The sequence below is a fragment of the Lissotriton helveticus genome, chromosome 7, assembly GCF_964261635.1.
Source record: "Lissotriton helveticus chromosome 7, aLisHel1.1, whole genome shotgun sequence".
NCBI classification, from domain to species: domain Eukaryota; kingdom Metazoa; phylum Chordata; class Amphibia; order Caudata; family Salamandridae; genus Lissotriton; species Lissotriton helveticus.
Genome location: NC_136068.1, coordinates 1356850007 through 1356874779, shown reverse-complemented (window position 1 = coordinate 1356874779; position 24773 = coordinate 1356850007). Strand labels below are relative to the sequence as shown.

The window sequence follows — 24773 nt, the reverse complement described above, 5'->3', positions numbered from 1 at the left end:
ACAGAAGTACTCATCATGGGTTCACACCCGACGCCTTGAACGACACCTGGTGGCCCCCAGCCCTTGGAAGCCCGCCCATCCCCACTGACCACGCACACAACCTCAGAATCATCCTAGACTCCAAACTCAAAATGATCCTCCTGCTTCCACACCCTCCGCCTCCTACGCAAGGCCTTCTAATGGATCCCCCTCAAGCACAGAAAGCAGACTTGACTAGGGCAACGCGCTCTACGCCGGAATAAACAAAAACCTCACCCACAAGCTACAAAACATCCAGAACGCCACCGCAAGACTGGTCCTCAACCTGCCAAGACACTGCCACATCTCCCAGCACTTGCGCACACTCCACTGGCTCCCCATCGAGGCTAGAATCACCTTCAAGTTTCTCACCCACCACACAAAGCCCTCCACAACACCAGACCAGCATACCTGAACAGCGGACTCAAATTCCACGCACCCCAAAGGACCCTACGATCAGCCCAGCTCTGCGCTGCCATGGTCCCCCGCACCAGGAAGTCCAGATCAGGAGGCCACTCCTTCTCCTCCATCTCCTTCCTCACAGCCAGAGCCTGAAACGTCCTAACGCGCCACCTCAGACAGACAACATCACTCCCTATCTTCATGAGAAACCTCAAAACATGGCTCTTCCATAGACTTCCTCCTTGATGGACTGGAAACCACACCTCCCCTCGACCCCACCGCCTTGAGACCCTCACGGGTGAGTAGTCGTGCTCAACAAGCACTATGGTGCAAGGGTACCCGTGTTGGCACTAGGCAGCTAAATTAGTGCCAGCACAGGGGGTAATGCAAGGCTGTACCGTATTCTTGTAAATACGGCGCTGCATTTCAAAAGTGGCAGAACGGGGCATTAAGTCAAGGAGGTTTACGCTCAGCCACTTCCTTGTGAATATGCCCTTTGGTTGCCATCTCTTTGAGATGACAGTAACTGTTCAATGGTTTGCAACTGCATTGATACATCAATATGATATGCAATTAGGAAGGCTGCCCAGCGTCACGCACCTTCCTTATTGTAATTCGGAATGAGTAAAAAAAACAACAGGAGTTATGATGCTTTGATGTTGTTACAGGTGACTAGTGATACAGTTTTCTTAGTCTAACATAATTCTGACATCAGAAATCGTCTGCAATAAGGAACTATATAATTGTAAGAAGATTCCACTCTCATTAAAATATCATGTTTGGTGTAATATTTAAAAGGCAATCAAAAGGTCAAAGGCATTTGTGTCTAATTCTTTATCAGTGGTTAATTTTTTGGAACACTGCAAACTTATCTATTAACATAGGTAGTAATAGAAAGTCAGACTCCTTTGCAGTAGATCTTGTTATTGATTCTCTGTCTAGAATTGCCTTCCATTTCCATGCAGCCTCTCACGTCTGCTGTTTGATAATGACAGTTATTAAATATGAATGCTGTTTGTTCTACCATTAGGTTCCTTCTTTATCATTCTGACATTTGCACTTCTTAAAGTGGTAAGGAGTGATTTACTTCAGGAAGGTGTTCTTTGAATATGGGCGCTCGCGCCCTCAGATCCTTACTCTTGCTTCATATTCACAATTTAAAAAGTAAATGCCATACAGACGAAGAGTATTCCAAAGGTTTAATTAGTCTTCAGTTCACGAAGGTACACTGCAAGGTAGCATATTTTGGTGCTTGTGTTACTGTGACCGTTTGAAGTGCCATGTGTGGTTTGTCTGGAAACCAAAGTATTCAAGATACAGGAGCCTCAAGGGTCAGACTGCAAGGAGCCTCATGGTGGAACATATGCTGACATCAAGTGTGCTCAGAGCAAAACAACACACCCCTGCAGTGGCGGCCGGCATGGATTGGTGGTGGTGGGGTGGGAGGTAAGTGGGTGTAAAAAAAGAAAACTAAACTTACCTTATTGCCACGTCTCTCCTCATTCTCTCCTCAGCATTGGGCCGGAACAGGAAGCACCCAGGCTCTCCTCGAGCTGTGATTGGTCTGAGTGCCTTGGTTCAGCGCTCAGACAGGGACTGGCAACCTGGGCATGTTCTTCACCCAGGCTGCAACACAGCATGGGTGGAGAACATGCAAAGTGTGCTTGACTGTTTGCCCAGCCCAAGACAGCTGGCCAAATATTCATGCGCACTTACAGAGTGCCCACCACTCTGTGAGCAGAGCAGCTCCGACACGTCTTGCAAAGCTGCCACAGTAGGAAAAAATAAAATGATAATAACATTGGGTTATTATCTTTTTATTTTTCCTTTATTTACACAACTGAAAAGCAGTGGGGCAAAGCTCCTCTGCCTTAGTGAAGGAGCCGCCACTGCACACCTGATTAGAAAACATTGGGCAGGGTCCAGGGGACAAGATAGAGCAAAAGGAAACAGTACGACTTCACTCATTTGATCTCACATCTTAGTGCATAGCCACTCACACTGAGTGCCCGTCTCACACTTTGCTGCACAGTCCCTCTCTCTGGGTGAAAGTTTACAGTCTGAAGCGCAATGTCTCTCACTGAGTGTGAGTCGTATGTCTTGTTTTACAGTCTTGTTCACTGGGTGTGAGTACCACTTCTTGTAGCAGTTGCATTCATTGTTTGTCAGTCTTAATACTTGGAGTGCAGTTTACTCCTTTTGAGTGAGTCCCACACCTTGTAGCACAGTCTCGCTCATTATGTGAGGGTCCTACACAGTTGTGTACAGTTGGTTGTATATCACAATATCATAGAATTATAGTCAAGTATATTGTTTACAAAAATATCGTCCCATTGGGTGTAGATTTTCTGTTGTTATCTCAAATGGAGCAATCGTTTTCAAACAGCTATTTAGGGCACAGTATTTATGTCAGACTATGTTCTGACTATGATATTCTGGTACCGCCCCATATCTCTATCAATGGATGATAGTTTCATGTCTTTAGTGCACACTCCTACTCAATTGGAGTCAAATTCTATTCTTGGAGCACAATGCCCCTATTTCTCTCTGAGTGTTAGGTCCTGGAATATAGTCTTCTCATTATGTGTAATTCTCATAACTCACTCATTTAATGTATGTACCATACCTGTGTGTAAAGTTTCATTCATTTGGTGCGAGTCGTTCACCTTGGAGTACAATTTCACTCACTATGTGGGATGCACACTTCTTGGTGCACATCACAGTCTCACAGGCCGTATTTGCCTTAAATATGAAGCTCGTTTATAATGGCTACAGCAAATCTGAACAAGATGACACATTTAGTGAAAAGAATAATCAGTACATCACACAAGTTCTCTTTCAACTAATGGGCTTGTATTCTAACATACAGGACATGATTAGTGAGCACAAGCCGCTGCTTGCGCTTGCTAAATGTGCTCTTTCACTATTGAGAGACCTTAAGATGGCAGCCAAGTAGGGGATCTCTGCTAGAGCTCCTGGGTTGGTGATAACCAAATCGGTTTAAATCCCCCTGCAACCCCGCCATCCACCCGCCTGCCTGCCGGATCGTAAGGACCAAAAATTTGGCTTACCTCCAAGAGGATCATCCAGCTCGCCTTCCCCTATCCTGCTTCGACGCTCCAGGCCTGCAGCGACTTGTGTTCGGGATCCTCGCTAGACATGCAGAAATGCTGCGGGACCTGCAACATCACCACAGGACTGTGACTGTCACCTTGGAGCCAGCTGATCGCCCGCTTTTGGCAACTTAGAACGGCGATCACCTAGGTTTGTCCCGTCTACGTTAGATGATGAGCCAAGCCTGTGGGTTCCTCTGAGCTGCATCGCACTCGTCGACCTCGGTGACTGTATGTATCTTTCCCGTCTGGGGCCCCGCTGGACGCGCCGCACACCCGCTGATGTGTGGGATTCTCTTTGCGGCATCGCCCTCCTGCTGGGCCATGCCCTGGATGATCTAATGCCCCCAGGAGCCGTACGACCCGACTGCTGAGCCGGGGCGAAGCAAAGCAGCTCTGCTCTGTACTGCTTGAGTGCAGTTTCGAATCCTCCAAATGGCTTCTTCCTTCGTGACTGCTTGTGTTCTCCCTGTCAGGCTGCATCACCCTCCTGCTGACCAGCACCGTGTTGTTTCACTGCGGGTCTCGTGCCGACGGTAGCCTGCTGACGATCACACGACCCGGGAACTTTACGGGTATACAATGATAAAACTAGTTGAATCATACACGCTGAACTGTGGAGACTGGAAACGGCCTGCCTGACTTTAAAATGGCGGCCACCACTGACCTAAAGGCGATGTGATGCAATGCAAGCCAGACAATGTACAGCAACCATCGTCTTTCCTTTTTACACACCTGTTGCTTTCTTTTTCTACCTACTACCCCGGCCATCTTTGAGTAAAGGATTGCTCCCTCTTAATGCCTCAACTCAATCTCCAAAATGGCAGAAACTTAGAAATGGCAACAAAAAGAGGACTGTGCATTGAAATAGAAAAGGACCTTACAGCTATTAGATGAGCCTAGGCCACTATGACGGCAGCCATCTTGGAATGATTCACTATAACTCCAATAAATGGAAATGTGGTTTGTGAAATGACATAGAATTGTATGTTCTCCACATGCCCTAACCAAATGATATAGAATTAAATACATTCTATTCCAGAGGAGGATAATACTTCCCAAATTATCACAATTTAAGGTGTGAAAAGATAGCAAAGACATTACAGAAACCACAGAAAGACCCAGGGGGCAAGAGGTTACATCAAATTGGAACACAATGAAACAAAGGAGAGGAGAGACACCTACCTACAGGAAAGACAATAGATCTGCAAGCAGCAAGAGACAGGTAATGACATCAAAGTGAGGTCACCACTGCAGGAACACCCCGGAGAATTATTTAATATTATTCAGTAAATATAGCCGGAATCAATTTAAAATCAGCAGTCATAAAGTCCTATGTCATAAAGTACCCAACTAACCTATCTAAGAATGCAGACAAAAAAATCAAACACAACCTAATTAGAAAATACCCAACCACGCTGATCTCTGACCCCTACTTTAATCTAAACAAAGGCATTATTGTAAATGACTTGATATTTTTCACCAGAAAAATGGCTAAATGGCGCACTGTCATTACGAAGATGCTCAACATAAAAAATATAAGCAACATCCCACATGGTACAAAACTTATGATCTTCCCGTCAACAAGATTAAGAGCGGATCTATGCATAACTATCTACAAGAACGGTATTGTGCTTATACAAGCAGCTAACAACGAGCTAGAAAAGTTCAACAGCCTGTTTTCAATGTTAAAAGATTGTGTAGATAACTCAAGGTTATCTAATCAACACCGGACCACACAAGCAGCTACCCTACTCACCACCAAAACTACCACCACACACTTCACAACACCTAGAGACCCTCTAGAACCACAACCTACAATGCTGCCAGGAGACACAACTTTAACAGGAGGCACATTGGACGGAAGTGATACAGAGAAAGGGGAAAATTCTATACCATATGCCAATACCGCCCAACGTTGTTACAGTGGGAACAATCAGCGCCTCTCCCACAGGATATGACTTCTCCCACACGTAGGCCAGTCAACGCGAACCTCTATCCAGAAATAAAGGATTTGGAAGCTAACACCCCTCTCATACCCCACTCAACAACATTACAAATTACATCTATGAACTTACAAAACTCATATCCTCCTAGCGTAAGATCAAGATCTCAGGGCATAGGGAGCGCATCTCACACCACACATAGAGAAGGCACAAACACCTGAATTAATGACAAAAATAGGAACACATAAGACATCGAAGTTCTAAAGCACCAGGACACAAACAAAACCTGAAATAGGCAGATGTGTACTCCTAATATATTACCTCGGACTCAGAGAGAAATCGGAGCTGTTCAAACACAAGTGGGCAATATGTCACAGGACATTTTAAGCGCACTACAAATTATGGAAAAATACTAGACATCATGGTAAGCACCCACTCCAAAGTCGAGCATGTCCAAAAATGAGTGCATAATATTCAAGAAAGGAGTAGAGATACAGCCATGCCATTATCAAATAGGCATAATCAAACAGACAGAAATCTTAAATACTTATCAGAAGATGATACCTTAACCATACTATGGTCGTATGAGCCTAAAGCTAGCCGTCGAGGTGAGGAAATTAAATCAGTCCTGATCAATGCAAAAAGAACATCCTGGCTTAAGAATAGGAAACCCAACCTTAACAACCTACAACAAGTCCAGCTAACCGCCAATACTCAAGAGATGAACTCTAGTAGCTCAGGGAAACCACTACTATGCCTACTGCTCAACTGTTGGTCCACAGCAAAACATGCCTCAGACATTGCTGCCCTCATCGTTAGCCAGGAAGCAGACCTGACAATCCTAACAGAAACATGGCTTACGGAATCCTCTTCCCCTTTCATGGATCTGCTGGTGCCCCCTCTTTATAACATTGTGAGATTAGACAGACTAAAAAAGACAGGTGGCGGTATAGCCTGCATACACTGATCGGATATAGAGGTCAACCAAATACAATCCGACCCTCTCGAATCCTGTGAATACCTTGGTCTCATTATAAGAACTACAGACATTCAAAGGTGTAACCTGCATGCACTTTACCACCCACCAGGCAATAATGCTACTTTCATAGACCAGTTAATGGAGATCATCACGGCTAACTCAAACAGTCACACTAATAATATATTCCTAGGCGACTTCAATTTACACTGGGACGACAATAATGACAAACAGGTCAACGCACTTAAAGACTTTTTAACAGATCTAAACCTTACTCAAGCCTGCACACAGCCAACTCACTCAAAAGGGGCAACCTTAGCCCCTTCTCCGCGGGGCTAATTCTCCTGCTGTGCTGGGAGGAGGGGGACGCGCGCAGCGCCGCTGTGCTCATGATGAGCTTGGCTCGTCATGCAGCACAGGGGCGCTGTGCTCATGATGAGCTGAGCTCATCACCACCACGCCCGTTCCAATGGAACGCCCAGCACAGCAGGGGAATTATCCCCGCGAGGGCACGGCGCAAAGGTCATGACGAGCTCAGCTCGTCATGAGCACAGCGCGACCGTGCCTCATTATGAGCTCAGCTCGTCATGAGCACGGAACGGGTTGGACTGGATAATTTCTAGAAGTAAAGATATTACAGTTCACTCAATTGTTCCTTGTGATTGGTCGGATCACCATGCAATAACCTTCCTGATACCCACAATAAAAGAGTGCAAGACCCCGCAGCCTGTCAAACTTCAAAAGTGGACTCGGGACCTTAATATTGAGCTACTAGTATCAAGATGTGAGAAGGATCTAAATCCACCTAACAACTTGCTGAAACTTAACAAACTCACTGAGCACTATACTAAGTTAATGCCGAATATCAAAATGATTTCCGCCCTGGCCACAGCACGGAGACTGCTCTCCTGGCCATGACAGAACATCTGCGGACCATTCTTGATTCTGGTCAGATGGCGGCACTGATCTTGCTTGATCTGAGTGCCTCCTTTGATACGGTCTCACATGGAATTCTTTTACAGCAGCTGGAAGAAGCTGGTGTAGTTGGCATGGCTCTGGAATGGTTCAGATCATTTCTGACCAAAAGATCCTTCCGAGTGTCAGCCCTCCCGTTTCTTTCTCAGGCGCATTCCATCGATCAGGGGGTGCCTCAGGGCTCAGCAACTTGTACGTTCAGCCTCTTGCAGCGGTCGTCAGGCAGTGGGACCTCACCATGGTCTCGTATGCAGACGATACGCAGCTTGTGGTGGCCCTGGCAGAGGGTTCAACATCGGATGCCTCTAGGTTTAGAAGTGGCCAGGCTGCCATTGCAGATTGGATGACAACTAATTGCTTGCAGCTGAACGCTAGCAAAACAAAGGTTCTGCTAGTGGGGAAGAACCTGAGCCTGTGGAGTGAGCAATGGTGGCCGAGCGCTCTGGATAGCACCCCTACCCCTAAGTCAGTTGTTAAGAACCTGAGGGTGTGGATGGACTCCTCTCTTAGTTTCCAAGACCATGCTAAAAAAGTTGCCGGCACCTGCTATGGCCTCCTCCGGGGTCTTAAGCCGCTTTTGAAGTTTTTTGATTCACCTACGCGCCAGCTGATTGTCCAGTCAGCTATTCTATCCAGACGGGATTATGCTAGTTTTCTCTTGCTCGGGGCCAATCAGGCTGAAGTTGTGCGGATGCAGCGTGTCCAAAATGCTGCCGCCAAAGCCTTGCTAGGGCTCCCGCGGACCTGCCCCTTTGTTGGCGCCATCCGGAGACTTCACTGGCTACCTATGGCTAAGCGCAATCAATGTAAGTCACTGTGTCTATCTTTCAAGATCCTGAAGCTTGCCTCGCCTAGCCTGTTAGCCAATTTGCTTACCCCGTATGTCCCTTCGCGCCAGCTGCGCTCCTTGGTGCAGCACCTGGTTATTGTTCCCCGTGTGAAACGCCTTTGCACTGGGGCCGCTCCTTTCGCTGCTTGGCAGCCAAGCTGTGGAACTCCGTGCCTCCTCAGATCCGCAGAATGGAATGTCTGCTGGACTTTTGGAAAGCAATCAAAACTCTTCTCTTTCCTTCAGTTTAGTCTCTTTCGGACCCCTCTTCTGTTTTGGGCATCTTACTGTCTTGGTGTCTAGGTCCGTTATTCTGATGCTGGCAGCACCAGGATGCCTCTTTGCTGGGGCAGCTGTGCGCTACACAAATCTGGGTAACATAACATATAGTCAACTCCACCATGCCACTAAAACTGAAAAGAATATCAGAGGGGGATAAAAATCCATGGTTTAATGAGACACTGAATGAAGGTAGGGGGAAACTGAGACTTGCAGAAAGAAAATGGAAACAGCACGCATCATGCCCCCAGCTTAAAACTCTCAGAAAAATCTGAAATGAGTACAACAAAAGGGTGCTCAACTCCAAAAAGGAAATTTTTAGATCAGAACTGGACAACACCAAAAACAGACCTCGGAAACTATTCGAGAAGTTAAAAAGCAACAATCTTATAAATTGGCCAAATCTGTCCAAGAACCTACTAAAACTCAACTGAGCTGCGATGAATTCTCAACATTCTTCACTGACACGGCCAGGCACGCTAGAAAGAGAGCTCAGGATGGCAGCCGACAACCTTTCCAGCCAACTTCCACCACAGAACAATGATACCACGACAAACAATCATGATAGATTGAAAAACAATGCACAATGGGCAACCTTCAAGTTATATGACCAGAATACCATTGCCAAAACTCTCTTGGATATCAAACCTAATAATCACTACAATGACCCCCTCCCCGCTAAATGCCTAAAAAGAATCAACCATATTGTCGTCCCGATATGGACAAAAATAATAAATGCCTCTCCATCTCAAGGGATCCTACCAGAGTGCCTAAAAACAGGTCAAGTCCTCCCCAACATCAAAAAACCTACAGCGGACCCAGCAGAGCCAAATAACTTTCACCCAGTAACCAATATTCCATTACTTGCCAAACTAATTGAGAAATGTGTGCAAAATCAACTGAGCAATCACATTGCCAATTTCAAGCTGCTGGACGACTGGGCCACAGTACGGAAACAGCAATCTTACATATAGTGGATGATGTGCTACAGGCCCTAGATCACAATCAAACACGCCTACTAGTTCTTCTTGACCTGTCATCTGCTTTTAACACGGTAAATCATGAAAAATTGATGACCATTCTTCAAGACAGGATGGGGCTATCTGGAAATGTTCTGAAATGGTTTGAATCCTTCCTTCAGAACAGAACAAAAAGATTCCTGGTCAATCAGACGCTATCCCCATCATGCCCAAATTCGATTGGAGTCCCTCAAGTATCAACACTATCTCTGTCACTATTCGACCTTTATGTCAAAGCCCTTACAGCAATTCTCCGAGACGCAAACATATCTTATCACATGTACGCAGATGACACTCAAATCTACATCAAGATCGCAACACTGGAAGACATAAAGATAATGAATGAGGCCTTAAAAATGTCATTACAGTGGTTAACTAGCAATCATCTGAAACTAAATGTGCAAAAAACGGAATTCCTAATAATATCACCACCAAAGAACCCCACAGAAGTGAAGGAATGGACCAAACTGATCACAGCGCTAAACTGCACCCCTACTCTAGCTGAATCTACTAAATCACTGGAAATCACGCTTGATAAGAACCTAGACATGAAAGCCCACATCAAATCAATGGCAAAAAGTGCCCGGTTACACCTGAACTATATTAGAAAAGTGAAACCAATCATTTCTACGGTGGACTTCAAACTGGCAGTCCAGTCCTTAGTTATTTCAAGGATTGAATATGAGTATGGATGTACAACTCTAGAAGGTCTATGAAAAATGTCCACAGCACCACTAAAAGCATGTCTAAATGCGGCCGCAAGACTCATTACTGGATCTAGAAAATACGACCATATCTCCTCTCACCATTCAACTTAAACTGGCATGTACTACCCACAAAGCGCTCCACTACAAAACACCAAGGTACTTAGCTCAGAAAATTGAGCTTTCAGCGGGGAAGCAGACCACCCATGAGTGCCAGATAGCTGTTGCTGAAACCACCCATCTTTCAGAATAAGAAAACATATGACAGAGCTTTCTCAAGAGCAGCCACCAGAATCTGGAACTCACTCCCTCCAAACATTAGAAAAATTCCAAACACAGCAATATTCAACAGTGAAGCGAAGATCTTCCTAATGAGCAAGTTCCTTCCTTAGGCAAGACTGCTCATCATCAGCATCGTGATTAATACCGAAACGTCATTCAGGAATTGTTTCTGATGTAGAATTCACGAAAAAGCACATTGGAACCATGTGTCTAGGAATACTGTTACACCATGTGCTTTAATCAGTTGCTAAAATTGTTTTTGCTGAAACGGCTAAGAAAGACATGTAACAGAATATTATATATATTAATGCTGCTATACCCGCTGTATTCCAACTGTACCTCATATAACAATAAAGCACTCTGATACCCAAGGGCCACGTTCGCGCTATATAAAACTCTATAAATAAAAAATAAAATAAATGATAAAAAGATGAAATAGCGCTAAATGTGGTACAACATGAATAGTGGTTGTGAGCAGCTACTCGCACTTGCTAAATGTGCTCCCGCAGTAATATTTTTTTCCTCCAACCCCTAAATTAGTCATAAACGTGCAAGCAGGAATAATCGCGCAATTAACGATAATTCCGCTTCTAAAAGTAACTCAGAATTACCAAAATTATTTTGATTACTCCGGCATAGTTGAAATTCTGCCCAGGCCTAATTTATTTGTCACAAATTAAAGTAAAACATTTAGTAATTCTAAAATCCTTCACTCAGCAGCATGATTAGAAAAGTGACATTACAGTCTCATGTATCACGTGTGATCCTCATACAGTGCTCCACTTTGTGTACTATCTCACTCATTTGCTGTGAGTCATTGACCTTGGGGTACAAACTCACTCAATCGGTGTGATGCACAGTTCTTGGTGCACACTCTCACTCTAAGTCACTCTCAATGGGCCTATTGCCTTATAGATATAGTGACATTTGTTGTAATTACAATAAAATATGAACATGAGCACACACTTTAATGATACAAGTAATAACTACACCATATAAGTTATTTTCAATTATTGGGCTGCCTTCTAATATGCAGAATAATATAACACCCTAAGTAATATTCTAAATAAAATTGAGGTTTTAGGAACAAACTGAATGGCAACATTGCTGATGCAAAACCAAATTCAATGAATTAAAGTGGACACTTCAATAGATTTTCAATAATATCTCTACAGTGTAGGAAACACTAGTTAGTTCCCACAGAGTAAAATTAAATAATCTAGGGCTTATTTATCAGAGGTATCCACCACAGGAGCATCACTTTTTCTGATGCTCTGGCAGCGCAAACCTCTCACCCATATCTATGCGGGCACGCTAAGCTGCTTTTCATGGCTTTGCATGGCCTAATAGATATGGAGTAAGGCAAGGCAGCGCAACCTGCTGTGTTGCCTTACTCTGTACCAGAGAAGTGTTCCAAAGGCATTGCAGTGGGTATTTCCATGCAAAACCCATGGATTTTGATGCTAACCCAGAATTACTTAATCAGGTAAACCTGGGACAGCGCCAAAACCATACACCTCCCCAGTGCAGGTATAATGAGGAGAAATGTATTACCCCTTCCTGCACAAAAAGAATAGTGCATGCAAAGCAGACACCCTTGCACCATGGTGCAGTGGTGCCTCCGTTGGCCCTAGGCAGCAAATTGTGCGCTAGCGCTGGGAGAAAGGCCAGGAATGCACCGTATTTCATAATTACGGTTCATTTCTGCCCTTTCATATTGGCATAGTGCAGAGCTGAAAGAAGACTTGTGGCACTGCCCTACGCCAATTCCCCATAAATGAGGCTCTAGGTACTTCTCAATTCTTGTGCTCAGTGTCTTCAGAAAAGTGTCATGCCCCTCACACATGAACATGCTTTTATGAACACACCACCACCAGTGAACAGCAATGCATTGGCAAAAACAACAGCTATTCACTGAAGAAGATGTATGCTTGAAATCTGAGATGCGTTTGATCTCTTTAATGGTTCTTTCAGCAGACAAGTGTTACATAAATTAGACTCTGTAGTTTATATGCTGATAACATGGAGAATGGCCTCTGAATGTTTTTATGTCTTAACTTCTTTCCGTGCTTTATGAAGTTATGCTATTTTAAGTTGTTTAGGTCTCGCAGAGGCATGGGCGTGGCTGCAAAGCTGCCCCGCCTCTGAGAGAGATTTTGTTAGAAAAGGTGACTCTAAGCCCGCCCCTCCTTTCCATTGGGTAACTTCAGCGTTTATGGTAAACGCTGGCTTCCCAACGGAAAGGAGTGTATTTGGGTGCCACCCTGTCCATTTTTCTGACCGCCCCTCCAGACACCGTGACCTGCTTTACGGCTGTGGTAAAGAACTTTTCTTATCTGCTTGTTTATTTTAACAAGCAGATAGGAACATTCTTCACCACAGCTGTGAAGCAGGCACGGAGAGCGGTGGTGCAGGGGGCACGGGGAGTGCAGCTCTCCCCCCACCCACCCCGGCCGGGCTCTCGCTCCCAGTGTCTGCCAGCAAACACTGTAGCAGGGGAGAGTATCTCCCCTACCCTCCCACCTTCAGCCTCTTCCTGGTGTTTGCTGCAGAGGTTGTTGAGGCCTCACACATGAGGCTCCAGCTTTGATATCAGAGCGGGCTCTAATGGGGTCGGGTAGAGGGGCCGTCATTTACGGCACGCCTGCAATTGATGCCTGTATAAAGCAGCCCTCACAACGTCTCAAAGAGAGATTCGCCTCAAATGAAAAAAAAACCCATCAAAAACAAACCATGGGGGAAAAATAATCACTGCCAGGGCCCAAGAGACCTCACTTGCTTAATCTCGTACACGGAATTGCAATGCCATAAAACATGGCAACAGTGGACCTGAGATAGGTTTCCAAACACAGGGAAAAAATGAGATAAAATGCCATCAATTTAAAATACCATCAGAAATATTATAAAAATCCACATTATCACGTCATTGAAGTTGCAGCCGCATTATTAATAAAGACTACTGCACCTGAATGATTTCAGCAAATTGTTCTAATAAAGGGTTCAAACTTCGGGTATGGAAGGGCTGTAAAAACAGAGATTACTATTTCCTAACTCAATCCTTCGCCAACCTAGTAAGGATGAAAGGCTGAGCCAACTTGCTAGGATGATGGCGTTAGTCTATTTATGCCTTCAGCAGCTACCCTACATGTCCAGCCAGGTAGGTGTGAATATATGTTTATATATATATTTAGAACATTATACCGAACCGAGCTGTATACAATATTTCAGCCTATTCCAATATGCACGCACATTACAAGTCAGCACAGGCAAAAAGTCTACTTGTTCACTAGGGTGAGCCTAGCAGGAATGGTCTCAGCGCTGCTGATTCCTTCAATCAGGCACGCATTTCAACATGGCTGTGGATGAGGGAGGTGGTACCACCTCATTGGTGGGGTTCGAGCAAGGGGGTGTCAGGGGGTGTCTTTGGATCACAAGTCACGTTTAATTCAGTCAGGCATGCATTACAACATGGCTGTGGATAAGTGAGGGGGATGGGGTGGGGGTGCCACTTCATTGGGGGTTCGAGTACGGGGAGTGTATGGAGATGTCTTTGGATCACAAGTCAAGTTTAATTCAGTCAGGCACACACTTCAACATGGTTGTGGATGAGTGAGGGGGAGGGGTGGGGTTCGAGCACGGTGGTGTATGGAGATGTCTTTGGATCACAAGTCAAGTTTAATTTAATGGTCCAGTTTGACAAATAATATACAAGCAGTGTGCATGCTCCTTGTTAAATTCTACCCTGTGGGCCTTATATGAAGTCTTAAAGTTCAGAGTCTGACGATGTACAAGCACGCCACATTCAGTCCTTTCTTCAGTGTTTACCGGTAGGAAGGCTTAGGGGTATAGCAGTCAATCGGCACATGTCTTTGTCTGTTTCCTTCGTTTCTACAGCAATGTTGCAAGATGTCCTGGGATAAAACAAAGGTTTAGGTCCTAGGGGGTACCGCAACCCTGTAACTTGACTACTTCTGGCCCACTTCAATGGATCTGTAGCCTCAGCTGGACAAAGTGGTTAAAAACTTGATGTCAAATTGGACGACATCTTGAATCTCATGTCTCAGATTTCTTCAATTGCATCCTCTTACTACTATTGAATTCAACAGCTGCGTAACGTTCTACTTCGTCTGGCCATCATGGCCACTAATGGCCCAAGCCTGGACTACTGGAATTCTCATTATACTTGTTGCTTAGGATACATGTTATCCAGAACCTTGTAACCGCAGAAATTCTTGGGGCCCTAAAATTCAGTGATGCCAAGTATCCACTGTTCTATTGACTCTTCGGGTATTACAGTATGCACTTGTCTGTAATGCCCCAGTGTAAGAACCAATGGTACGAATGAAGAAGCATTACAGTTCTCACTCCCACTCTGCGGAAATGTCTTTCCCTAGCCTTCACTCCATCCCAGCTGTTACTACATTTAGAAAATGCTCATGATAGAGCAAATTTTTTAAATTCACATTGAATGACACTTTAGCGATTTAGACACAAAAACCTGGATGTGCACGTTGCACAAAATAGACAAATTATTACAACAATAGTGATAAGTAAAGTAACAACACCGTAAAGTGTGCTTGAAAAAGAAAGAAAAGGACAAAATACCTTGCAAAATAGTTATAGCACTTATTAATAGATTTTCATAACAAGATTACTCATAACATTGTGTTTTATTATTCACGAAAGATTGAAAACGAATTAATCTAAAGTTGAGGCCTAACAGCTTCATTGCCTTCTATTTCAAATGCATTGTAATTAGATTGTGGTGCAATTATGGGATAAAATTAGCTGGGAAGTTGAATACAGAGGTGATATTAGAGACCCTAATGATTTAAAAAATGTAGAAACGATTTTGGTAAAATGTTTTTTTTAAATAATTTACATGTATGGATGTAGAAAAATTGTGGTAGTAGATCATAGTTAATGCTAATCTACTTTGTGTAATAATACATTAGTGAAATCTTTATTATTAGTCTTTTATTATGAAGAGATGATTTGATGCATTATATTTGATTCCAATTAAGTATAATTCATTTAGAGCATATGTATACATTCAAGCTTTAAACGTATCCTTTGCTGAGCTGCACTTTTCACTTAGCAAGCATAATAATTCATTGACATTTTTGCAAATGTTGCTTTATTTGTTCTGTGCATGTTTCAGTATACATACAAAGGAAATTTGTTTGCTGTTCATGGTGAAATGGCTTGGTGGGAAAGTCAACTGTCACCCGATGTCATAGTCTGTTACATTGCATATTTTCTACAATTGACAAACCTGTGAGGCCCGGAAAGCCAAGTCGTTCACAGGAAATGCCTGGGAAAGAATCTAGGAGTAACTAAATGAATTCTGTGACTACATCTGTAAACTAATCATACAACTAACTAACTAGTGGAGTTGCATCACATCATTAATATGTCATAACGACTATAAAAAAAGAAACCCCAAAAGAGAGACACGCCATATTTTTTTCTTCCTTTGTTAACAAAACTCAATTATTTTTCATTTCCTCTCAATGCGGGATGCCCACGTTGCTAAATATTCTATGGAACACCACTCATTGCGTTTTGGATTTTATCTTTTTATCACAATGCCTAATTTTCCCTATCTTGAACTGCCCCTTTGCTAAGGCTGCTACATTCATGCAGTCAACTTGGAATTCCTCTTTGCCGAACAAATAGATTTTTGTTTATTTCTGTTAAAGCTCATGGACCCGCCATTAGAGGGCTTTAAAATGAATTCTTTAACCCATTTGCTTTGTATCTTAGATAGGACTGAACTATTTCTTTTCCTCTAATGGCAGAAGTCTGTAATCTTGTATCCAATGTTTGTTTAAACTCATTCTTTTGGATGGGAACTTCTGACTAGATGTGATGTTTCGTACTACATGATTTAATAGTCTTGACTGAAATGCTTAAGAAATTGCTAATTTGGATACATTTTTGAACATTAATATAATAACTAGTTATCTAAATTACCTGAGTCTATTATTGTGTCCTGATGTTCTTTATTTGAACTGTATTAAATGACTCAGTTAATCTAAATGCGTTGTAGGGAGAATCAGCAAATCTTTTCAGAATATCAAGTTAGTTTTCTTCTATTCTTTGTTGCAGTCAATCAATCAATCAGGGATTTATAGAGTGCACTACTCACCTGTGAGTGTCTCAAGGCTCTGGGGGGTGGGAGGTTTCGGGCAGCTCCGAGGTCATCTGAAGAGCCAGGCCTTGAGGTCCTTTCTGAATATTTGCAGTGTAGGGCTTCGTCTGATGTTGAGGTGAAGTTTGTTCCAGGTCTTGGCTGCGATGTAGGAGAAGGATCTGCCCTCCCTTCTGGCTCTGTGGATGCAGGGGACCTTGGCTAGGGCTAGGTCGGTGGAGCGGAGGTTTCTCTTGGGGGCGTGGAAGGAGAGTCTTTCATTAAGGTATTGGGGTCCGGTGTTATGGAGGCCTTTGTAGGCGTGTGTAACCAGTTTGAAGGTTACCAGAAGCAGAGCTTCTAGTTTGTATCATTTTGGTTAGACTTCATTTCTTTAGGAGATTGGGTCTCCCCATTGCAATACTTAATTTTTACAGTGTGGTCCTGAGAGTAGTGTATTTGAATCTAATTTCAAATTTGTGAGTTAGTTACAATTAATGGTCCCTATTGGGGGGGCTGGCGTTTGTGTTTTTGACATCCTAATTCCCATCCCTCCTATCGGCAGAGAAAGAGCCATCAGACTATCATTTGCCTCTCTGGTGAGGGTAATGCTGTAATCCATCTAAATGTAGGGGGCCCAGTGCAGCTGGAGGATGGATGAGTAAGTAGAAAAGTGGAAGTCAAATTTGAAATATGTATACCTCTTATGCTGAATCACTCACAACCCTTGTTATTTTTAGATGTGTGCAAAATAACCATGTAATTAGGAGAAATGTGGGCAAAATTATGTGAATGTGGAGTAATGGCATATTGTCAGGAAATGAAACAAATTACGCCGGCGCGATTTAAATTTCACACACACCTAGTTATTTTCTTTCCGTTTTACCTAATCTAGCAGGATGATCTGCAGTTTATCCTGCCTTGGGCTCAGTGCCATGAAACCTTCACTGGTTGCTTTGCACTGTAGAAACAGTAATTAACATAACAGAACATTGCCAGGCAGACTTCACTGAAAATGCATATTCCACATTTTAAAACTACACTGCTGGTTTCTTTCATCCAGCGGGTCCAGTTACTCAATTGTATGTTATATTTTCTATTTACCCATATGTTTGATAGGTTGTAGCGCATAACATGATTTCTGGCATATGTGTTTTCCTAATCATTTTCCTCACATCATGCTGCAAGTATTTAGATTCAAAACCGCTCACATCTCACCACTGTCGGGTCTAGTCTTGAGAGCAGTGCCACAAGGACACACAAAATGAGGAAGAATTATCTTCATCATGTTAGGGCATCCAAACGGATCCGGAACAGTGGCATAATACAGGTCCCCGCATCCCCGCAGTATGGGGGGGAGGACCCGAGTTGCAGGGGGCCCCCTCTGCACAGTAGTCAGGCCTAAGAGCTCCAGATTTAATCCAAAGCGGGGGCCCCCTCCATGTACAATGTGGGGGTCCCCCTCAACTTTGGTTACGCCAGTGATCTAGAAATTAGATACATTAAACAAAGGTTGACTTCTGGCACAAGATGTCGGCTGTAGTTAGTTGATGGTAGGGACGTCCAATGCGGAGATAAGGGAGGCAGAGGTATGCTAAAAAAAAAAAAAACTAGTGACACCAACCAGTGGCGGGTCACAGTACCAATCGTTTGATATCAACCTGCAACAATATTGACCACAACATCGACTTGGATTATATGGTCAGGGTATAAGCCGTGGAGTTAGAGTAGTAAAACTACATTTCCTTATACATGTTTGCTTTGATGATACATTGATAGTCGATATTATGAAGATGGTGTTTCTGCAGGTTGGTATTTTTGTAGTCGATATTGTGAATTACTGCCCTACTGTCATGATAAAGCAGCCACACTGCAGAGGAAGAGGTAGGGATACCTATTCCAAGAGTGAGTGGTGGCATAGAACAAACAGAGATGCGGGGAGTAATGGTACAGAAACATGACCCGCAGCGACTGAAAACAGAAAATAACAGTCGCTGTGTGCAGGTAGCAGTAATCAGGTAAGAGCAAAGACAGTCTATGAAGAAAGAGCAGAATGGAAGGGGTACATGAGGGGCAGGTGAAGCGGGGTACAGAAAATGGCTCTGCTGACACAGTTTGTCATTTGTGGCAATTCAAAAATTAACGAGCATTGGCATAGCCAATAGGTCTCGCCTTTGGGACCTCATAAGTATTTAGTTATGCAGCAGGCCCCAAAGGCGAGACCTATTGGCTATGCCAATGCTTTTTGTTATATCTGGGCATGTTGAGAGGCTACTGGATGGAAATCCCATACTTTCCCCCTTCTGCCAAGATGAAAACTTTATTAGTGGTCCAAAGGGCAAGTCAGTTGTCTAGTGCCTCCTTTACCAAGCCTTAATTACTGTTATAACAGGAGCAACAAAACTGCGAGTTGTTCGTGCTGTGTGCATCGCGTGAACTAAATTACTTCAAGATGCACTCAAAAGAGACGGTCACTGAAAGGAAACACAGTAAGGAAAAATATTTCCAGGGTCACCGAATTTGGTGAAGATGAAGCCTGGGTGAATTCTCTGAGTTAGCCCCTGTAGCTAATATTTGCCCCAGGCCCTTTAAAAAGTTTGTGAATGCTCTGCTAACATGCCCACGTCTTTTTTTACAGTATGCACTCAGCTCTCCCTTATACATCAATGCAACCACGCATGGTCCCTCCATTCTTCAAGCCATTAGTTAGTTGTAGTACAAAAGAAGTGCTGATGGACGGAGCATCTGAACCAATCAGACACTCACACCCAGTCAAAAGATCTGGGTTTAATCCATCACCGTTCTTTAGCCCACTCTGCCACCCCAGTTCAGACATGGCCATATGCAAATCAGTCTGACCCTGTGCCTCATGGGAACAGTCCAGCCCGAACTGCCGAACCATGCCTTCCCTGGACCGGAAACAAGCTTCCTAGGACAGGTTTCTGGCATTTCAGCCGTCTTCAGCCAGGCTTGCTTGAATCCAGTGGCAAAGTGAGCAAGGGACTCACGTCTGAGCATACCCTGCCAACTTATGGTGAACAAAGCCGTACAAAAGGGGGTGGTGATGACGGAGCATCTGAACCAATCAAACACTCACACCCAGTCAACAGATCTGGGTTTAATCCATCACCGTTCTTTAGCCTACTCTGCCACCCCAGTTCAGACATGGCCATATGCAAATCAGTCTGACCCTGTATATCATGGGAACAGTCGAAGGAAATTGGAAGTCCCTGTAGTAATTGTTGCAGACTAGGATCGCTGAAAGAATCTTGGGGGGGGGGTTTCTGTAGGGTAATAGGGATTTTACAAAACAAGCTTCATAGCTAAGTCAAATCAAGTAACTAAAGTACACTAAAGTAAATGGCACTTACACCAAAATTATCAAAATAATGTGCAAAATTTATTTTCAGCCTCCCAACTGGGTTACATTCTAAAACATAATACAAAACATTTAAAATACCACCTAAAGTGGTAACACAATATATAAAATTACAGTCAAAGTGTAAACAAGTCGACGCGGCGTTTCGGTGCTAATCAATCTTGACACCTTCATCAGGACATTAAGGACATTTGACTCCATATCTGTATCTTGGGTTGAGAAAGCTTTTCAATTGCTTTTCAACTCGCTGTGAGCTTCTCAGATAGTTTCCACAGTTATTTTACATCTTGAAGATAAAACACAATGTTTTCTATGTGCACGGAGGAACCACCGTTGTCGATAGGAGGATAAGAATTGGAATGAAGGGAACAGCACGGAGGAGCAGGGAGGCCGATTTCGAATTATAAGATACCAAAATTCCTGTTTATGAAAAATATCCGGATGTTCGGTGAAGATTAATTAACCGTACCTATACATCCAACTCATACAAAGTTGGTCACGAAGAAAAATTAACTAAAGAAAAAACTGTCCAAAAAGAAGCCACTCCTATCGACAACGGTGGTTCCTCCGTGCACATAGAAAACATTGTGTTTTATCTTCAAGATGACTGTAATTTTATATATTGTGCTACCACTTTAGGTGGTATTTTAAATGTTTTGTATTATGTTTTAGAATGTAACCCAGTTGGGAGGCTGAAAAACCATGCCTTCCCTGGACCGGAATTAAGCTTCCTAGAACCGGTTTCTGGCATTTCAGCCATCTTCAGCCAGGCTTGCTTGAATCCAGTGCCAAAGTGAGCAAGGGACTCATGTCTGAGCATACCCTGCCACTGTTGTTCTTTGGCCCGACATGGCTAAAGAACGGTGATGGATTAAACCCAGATCTTTCGACTGGGTGTGAGTGTTTGATTAGTTCAGATGCTCCGTCCATCACCACCCCCTTTTGTACCGCTTTGTTCGCCATAAGTTGGCAGGGTATGCTCAGACGTGAGTCCCTTGCTCAGTTTGCCACTGGATTCAAGCAAGCCTGGCTGAAGACGGCTGAAATGCCAGAAACCGGTCCTAGGAAGCTTGTTTCCGGTCCAGGGAAGGCATGGTTTGGCAGTTCGGGCTGGACTGTTCCCATGAGGCACAGGGTCAGACTGATTTACATATGGCCATGTCTGAACTGGGGTGGCAGAGTGGGCTAAAGAACGGTGATGGATTAAACCTTTGTCTGGGTGTGAGTGTTTGATTGGTTCAGATGCTCCGCCATCACCACCCCCTTTTGTACCGCTTTGTTCGCCATAAATTGGCAGGGTATGCTCTGATATGAGTCCCTTGCTCACTTTGCCACTGGATTCAAGCAAGCCTGGCTGAAGACGGCTGAAATGCCAGAAACCGGTCCTAGGAAGCTTGTTTCCGGTCCAGAGAAGGCATGGTTTGGCAGTTCGGGCTGGACTGTTCCCATGAGGCACAGGGTCAGACTGATTTGCATATGGCCATGTCTGAACTGGGGTGGCAGAGTGGGCTAAAGAACGGTGATGGATTAAACCCAGATCTTTTGACTGGGTGTGAGTGTTTGATTGGTTCAGATGCTCCGTCCATCACCACCTCCTTTTGTACCGCTTTGTTCGCCATAAGTTGGCAGGGTATGCTCTGACGTGAGTCCCTTGCTCACTTTGCCACTGGATTGAAGACAGCTGAAATGCCAGAAACCGTTCCTAGGAAGCTTGTTTCCGGTCCACGGAAGGCATGGCTTGGCAGTTCGGGCTGGACTGTTCCCATGAGGCACAGGGTCAGACTGATTTGCATATGGCCATGTCTGAACTGGGGTGGCCGAGTGGGCTAAAGAACGGTGATGGATTAAAACCCAGATCTGTTGACTGGGTGTGAGTGTTTGATAGGTTCAGATGCTCCGTCCATCACCACCCCCTTTTGTATTAGTTAGTTGTAGTCACCAACCTACCCATCCACGCACACAAACTCGTAGTTAGTTGGTGAAGAAGCATGTTAAACATATAGGTAAAAAAAAAATCTGTCTTCTTTGCTTTACCGAAGCTTGCATTTTTTTGTTAGCTATGACCTCCAGGTGATCTCATCTAAAGACGTTTGTGACTTAGAAATAGCTGCAGTACAATAAATACTTTAATTTTGCAGTTTGTAGCGCAAACTTGCCCAGAAGGTATTGGAGCACCAGTGCCATTCCAGAAGGACACAATCAGGGTTTATTGAAGGCGATGGGAGATTTGCCCAGAATCACAGGATGTTGAGACAAAGCCGAGACTTGAAACTGGTTCCCTATTGGCACATCTTCACCCCTTATTTATTGTTGTTTCTTGTGGACTGAAAGTGATGGGTAGAGGAGGAGTTGGGTTTGGGGAATTCCACCCTTCGTTGTGTACCCACGAGTAAAACTAACTTTAATCAATGTAGGTGAAATCGGAGCCTATGACGCAGATATTTAACTGTAATGACATCTGTATGGTAACTAAAAGTTGTCTCGTGCGCTCACCTCGAGTAAGGTCAGGTAAGGACTTCTCAGGTTGAGGATTTGCAGGTTACCGATGATTGGCAGTGGCCTCGGTCAGGGAGGAAAGTTGCTGTATTTGTCGCTCTTCCGTCCATTTATAATTTTTAAAACAACAATCATGCCCAAAACACAGGCAAGAAGGGCGGCAACTGGATCTGGAAAATACATGTCCTTTTCAAAAGACAAGGAAGCGGTCCGAGCCGCGGGAGCTGAAACGAATAGCGCCTAACCGTGGTACCGCAGTCTGATCTAATGATGAATATGACATCGGGATGCCGGGGGCACATGAAACCACAGCAAGAAATTGCATTCCTTTTGGGGGCCAGAACAGCGGGCGGACTGTTAGTTGTGAATGAACCCGGGCATTGAATCTCTTGGCCAAGTGTCATGGATAAACCCTAACCAGTGTCACATAATCCCTCACAGCCTACAGCAAGCAATGCTATAAAATTCTATGTGGTCACCGGCTCTACCTAGCAAACCGCGCTGTTGGGTTAGACAGTAGTCATCTGCTCGGATCGCTACCACAGGTCCTACCATGTTTACTGAAGAGTTGAGGCTCACTTGCTTTCAGTGGTCATCAGATGCAGACAGTGTTTACATATTAGAGAAGCACATGCGAACTTCCCAGCCAATGAGCACATCAGAAATCCGCACAGCATTATTGGTTGGTCTGCAATCCGAGCACACAACATTCTACCTCCTCAAAGGAACCAGGCACAATAAAAGTAATAGCGTCTGCGATGTATAAAAAGTTAGGCACACGCAGGAAGGAGGGAGCGAGTGTTGATAGCTGTTTAGAACAAGTCCGGCCTCAAAAGTGGTGCACGTGTGAGCGCCCGCCGCGGCGAAAGTGAGAGCGCCGCGGGGAAAGTGAGAGAACCGCGTTTTAATGACGACGGAAGAAAGAGATGGTGGCACGTGCACGCTTGCGCAACCGCACGCTGTTGGCAGGCAACAGCCTTTGGCAGCAATTTCAAAAGCCAGCTACTAAATGTCTCGCCAGGGCAGCGCATGCGCTGGCTCTAGCGAGACTTAAAAAGGGAGTTGCAAACAAAGAGTGGAAAGGGGCATCCAGCAATATAGTCCAACATGTCAGTCATCAGGCCAACAGGAAGAACAGTAAGCTGAGCTCACAGAGGGCAGAAAAGTGGGGTAAGTAAGTGGTTACCAGAGCTAGCATTGGACTTCATTAAACCAGATAACGTGGCCTAAGCCTCTAGTTATTCTTAAGCAAGCATTGATAAAGCCAGTAAATTTAGCTTTTGTATAAGGAATTCATACTGAAAAGCGTAATACAGAGGGACACATGAAGACACGGCAACACGCCTAAAACATCGATACACATAGACCAAAATTTTTTCAAACATTCCTGGACACAGAACTAGATAGATACACGCACCCATGTATACAGGCTTACAAGGGTACTTTCAGACAAGAACACAGAGATAGCACACATAAAGGCATCAATGAACACAGATTATTAGGTACACATACTTGTACACATGCATATACTTACACATATCGACAACACCTGTCCACTAGTTTGGATGAATGAATAAATGAATTATTGTGTGACAAGATAGGTGGGACTGCAGATGTGAATGGATGAAAAATAATATACACATACACACACACACACACACACACACGCACTCATAGGTTTTCTGTGTATTTTGGGCAGTAAGACTTGTTTCTCTGGTTTCAATTGATTTAATGTTTCTCCAATGTTATTCTCCTACAGGTTTCTATATTAAATACAAAAATGTATGTGCAACCACCGAAGCACGAACGCAGCGGGTGACCTTCAATGAGAACATCTAGCAATGAAGCCATACAAGTGATGGGGGACAAATAACAGACTGTGTGGAAAACCTTAAATGGCTTTATGGTCTTGGGAAAATAAACGCTTTACCGGTTCTTCTTCCAGTCAGCAATGCTCTGAAATGTACAAAAGCAGTTTTAGCAGACATCTGAGGCGGGTGGGTGAACTAACGGGGCGGAATTTCAAGACTGAAGATTATGTCGCAGACTTGAGGGAACCTGACATCATTGGTGCCACTAAACTCCATTCCTTCCTCATGACTTCATTAGGTAGCACAAAGCTTCACATATCACATACCAGTAGAACCAGCTCCCGTCTTCCTGATGAATATGAAATTGATTGGTAATGAATGACACCAAGGTGCCGTCTATAAAGTTTAAAC

The 24773-nt window shown here is 44.1% G+C and overlaps 1 protein-coding gene across 1 annotated transcript in view; it reads left to right on the top strand.

The window, feature by feature from the left end:
- The window catches only part of LOC144770276 (bMERB domain-containing protein 1-like), a 499712-nt gene extending 475226 nt beyond the window's left edge, over positions 1-24486 (top strand). Inside the window, exon 7 of the mRNA XM_078654667.1 lies at positions 24311-24486. The gene's annotated coding sequence lies outside the window, so the exon portion shown is untranslated. The remainder of the gene's footprint in view (positions 1-24310) is intronic.
- Positions 24487-24773: the final 287 nt, after the last annotated feature.